Here is a 4268-nt window from a genome sequence, read left to right as displayed (position 1 = left end):
GTGAATACAACCAAGACACGATATACCTGTGTATGCTGGAGCGTTGTGTATGCTGGAGCGTTGTGTATGCTGGAACGTAGTCCCAGAGAGTCGGAGGCAGGGGGGGGACAGACGTGGCGGCAGAGACAGGTAGGTGACCACCCAGGACGGGGTCTTCGTAACAAGAAAGGTAGCGAGTAGCAGAAGTGTCCAAGGGGATAGACACAAGGCAGTCCGTAGGCAAAGCGTAGGTCGGCGTTGATGGATCCAAATTCCAAGGCAGAAAGGGGTGAGACACGAGCAATCCGTTGGGCAAAATAGTTCATCAACCAATAATCCACAGTTCCAAGGTAGACAAAGCAGACAAGGGTTAGGCACTGAGCAGTCCGTTAGACAGAGCAGGGGCCTGGCGAAGTAAGGAGACTTGAAAACGAAGCGCAAGCAACACGTGATCCAGAGAGAACAGCTGTGAAGCAACGTTTTCCGTAACCGGGCTCCTTTTAACCATGGAAAGGAAACACGTGACCATTATCACGTGACACGTATACCCAAGCGTTGAGAGTTGCTAGGCAACGAGTCACGTGTTCCGGGCTGCGCTGGGTCGCGCAGTTCTTCGTGCGTATCTGTGATGGAGTCTCCAGTTCGTTTGCCACACACATGAAGGGCGATAAACCCCAGTCCTGCCAAGCATGCCACGTCGTGCCCCATAGCGTGACACCAGATAAGGTAATGAGGTACCCCTGTCGGGACGTGTGTGTTTGGGTGCTGGATGGGAAGAGGCTAGAGACGTGGGGGGGCGTGTCTTTGTAGGAAGAGTCGCAGCTCGTGCGGGGAGCGGTGTAACAGACTCCCCCCGCAATGACCCACGACCCCGTGGGCAAGCCGGGTTATCCTTATGGAACTGCGCCACCAGAAGAGGGGCCTGGACGTCATGGGAGGGAACCCAGGACCGGTCTTCGGGACCATAACCCAGCCAGTCCACCAGGTACTGTAGACGGCCTCTATGGAAGCGGGATCCGAGGATAGCGCTGACCTCAAAAACGTCCTGGGAAGACACAGAAACTGGGGCGGGAGGAACAAGGATGCGAGTGGAAGCAAGGAACGGTTTGAGGAGGGAGATATGGAAAACCGGGTGGATCCGCCAAGCACGCGGAACAGTCAGGCATAGGGCCACGGGATTAAGTATGCCGGCGATCCGATAGGGGCCCACAAAGCGGGGCAACAACTTGCGACAACCAGGGATTCGCAGGTGTCTGGTCGACAACCATACCCGATCGCCCACATGATACACCGGCGCCTCAGCCCGCCTACGGTCCGCTTTGGCCTTCATCACCGCCTGAGCCTCGCGGAGGTGGACCAGAGTATGTGCATGGACCCCCGCTAGATCACGCACGCAGGCGTTAGCAGCAGGAGTGGCCGAGGAGAAGTCAGGGAGCGGTAGGGCGCGAGGATGCTGCCCGTACAGAGAGTAGAAAGGGGAGAACCCAGTGGCCGAATGACGGGAATTATTGTATGCGAACTCAGCCAGATAGAGCAGCTTGAACCAAGAGTCCTGGTACTGGAGGGACAGACAGCGCAGGTACGGTTCTAGGGCTTGGTTAACCCTCTCCGTCTGCCCATCGCTTTCAGGGTGGTACGCCGAAGAGAAGTGTGCATCGATCTTCAGAAGCCTGGTAAGAGCGCGCCAGAAGCAGGACGTGAACTGGGATCCCCGGTCTGATATGATGACATGTGGTAAACCGAAAAGACAGAAAACCGTTTTGAAAAACAGGCGAGCTAGTGTTGGGGCCGATGGAATGCCTGTGCAGGGAACAAAACGGGCCATTTTGGTGTATGAGTCAACGACAACCCATATGGTATCGTAACCCTGTCTGCGAGGTAGATCAGTAATGAGGTCCATCGAAATGGTGTGCCACGGCCTGGGCGGTATGGGTAATGGCAGGAGCAACCCCAATGGTCGTCCTCTACGTGTTTTACATTGTGCGCATATGGAACACGTGTTTACATAACTTTCTATGTCCTTCCTCATGGATGGCCACCAGCACCAGCCTTGTAACAATTCAAGGGTGCGTTGTTGCCCGGGATGGCCGTTAATGGCCGCATCATGCGACCATGCCAGCGCCTGGTTGCGTGCATCGCATGTAGGAAGGAATAGCTTGCCCTGAATGAAAGGGAGCCCATCCTGGAGAGTGATGTCCCATTCCGTGAGTGTATGGGGATGTTGAGAAACCCATTCTCTAATGGCAGTGAGCATGAGTGGCGAGGGCGTACATAAGCAGACAACATGGCCTTTCCCTAATAAAGTGTCTGGGAACGAAACTAAGGACTCACCACCGGGAGATCGGGACAAAGCGTCAGCCTTGCCATTGGTGAGGCCTGGTCTATGTTTCACAACAAAATCGAAGGCAGTAAAAAACAAGTGCCAGCGTACCTGCCGACTATTTACGCACTTCAGGGAGGCCAGGCCTTGCAGGTTTTTGTGGTCTGTATAAACCACCGTTTGGTGTTTTGCCCCCAGGAGGTGGTGTCTCCATGTCTGGAGGGCGTCCTTGATGGCCAGCAGCTCTTTCTCGGTTACCGTGTAGTGAGTTTCGGCTGTTGAGAACTTCCGAGAATGGTAGGCCACCGGATGTAACCGGCCCGTGGCTGGACATGGCTGGGACAACACCGCACCTAGTGCAAACGAAGAGGCATCCGCTTCCAGAACGTAGGGGAGGTCGGGATCGGGGTGTTGTAGGACCGGGGCAGAAGTAAACCTGGATTTGAGTGCCTCGAACGCCCTTTGCTGCGTGGGGGTCCAAGAGTACGGGGCAAGAGGACTGGTCAGAGCGGTCAGCGGAGAAACGATGGAAGAGAAGCCGGCGATGAACCGCCGGTAGAAATTAGCGAAACCAAGAAAGGATTGAAGTTGTTTAACATTAGTCGGAGTCGGCCATTCCATGACAGCACGAACCTTGGACTGGTTCATGGACAAGCCTCCGGGGGAGATGTGGAAGCCTAGGAACTCCACTTCCTTTGAATGAAAAATGCATTTCTCCGGTTTGGTGAACAGAGCGTTCGCTTTAAGGCGAGAGAGGACCTCTCTGACATGAACGATGTGTTCCTCTAAGGAGGGAGAAAAAACCAATATATCGTCCAGGTATACCACTACGTAGGTATCCAAGACGTCGGAGAACACGTCATTGATAAACCGCTGGAAAGTTGCGGGAGCGTTGCAAAGCCCAAAGGGCATTACGGTGTACTCAAATAACCCTTGCCGAGAGCAGAAGGCCGTCTTCCACTCATCCCCACGTCGCATACGGATCAGGTTGTAGGCCCCTCTTAGGTCCAATTTGGTAAAAATGGTAGCCCTGGTTAACCTGTCCAGCAGTGTGGAGATGAGGGGGAGAGGGTACCTGTTTTTTATGGTAACGGCATTCAGCTTCCTGTAGTCCACACATGGACGCAAATCGCCTTCCTTTTTTGGCACAAAAAATATCGGGCTGGCAGCAGGGGAACTTGATGGACGAATGTGACCCAATTGCAATGCCTGCTGGATGTATTCATTGAGGGCCTGCTCCTCTGATTGGGACAATGAGTAGATCCTCCCCCTGGGTATAGGCGCATCCGGAACCAAATCAATCGGGCAGTCGTATGGTCTGTGTGGAGGGAGACCCTCCGCCGTGGCTTTATCAAACACCATGTGGTATTCGTGGTATTCGATGGGGATGTCAGCCAGGACGGCCCCCACAGTATGTGAAGGCCCAGTCTCGGAGGTTGCGTCAGTAATGCGAGTAGCGGTCATGACGCCCAGGATATTGGCAGGAGAGGAGGGCGTATCGCCATCCACAAGACAAAACTGCTAACACACCTCTGACTCGAACGTGACCTGTCCTGTCCCCCAGTTAATCAACGGGTTGTGTTGTCGCAACCAGGGGATTCCCAAAATGACACCGAATTGTGGCGTGGTAATAAGATCAAACGACAAGGTTTCCCCGTGGGTGCTCTGGATCAATACTTCCAAGGGTGCGGTCTGAAACTGAATGGGGCCGGACGACAAAGACTTGCCGTCCACAGCATGTATGGGTTCTGGGTGTTCTTTTCTGACCAGGGGTAGGTTGAGACGATGGGCCAAGGCGATATCGATAAAACAACCAGTGGCCCCAGAGTCAATCACTATATGGACCATATGTGTGACATCCCTAGTGGGCTTCATGAGGGCCTGGACTATCACTGGTCTGACAGGGCCGAAGGCGGGTTCAGAGGTGCTTGAAGACAGGCTCGCCGGTGCCCCCTGTATCATGGGCGAG

The sequence above is a fragment of the Ambystoma mexicanum genome, chromosome 7q, assembly GCF_040938575.1.
Source record: "Ambystoma mexicanum isolate Mex_15411 chromosome 7q, UKY_AmexF1_1, whole genome shotgun sequence".
Taxonomy (NCBI): Eukaryota; Metazoa; Chordata; class Amphibia; order Caudata; family Ambystomatidae; genus Ambystoma; species Ambystoma mexicanum.
This window is presented reverse-complemented; position numbering follows the sequence as displayed.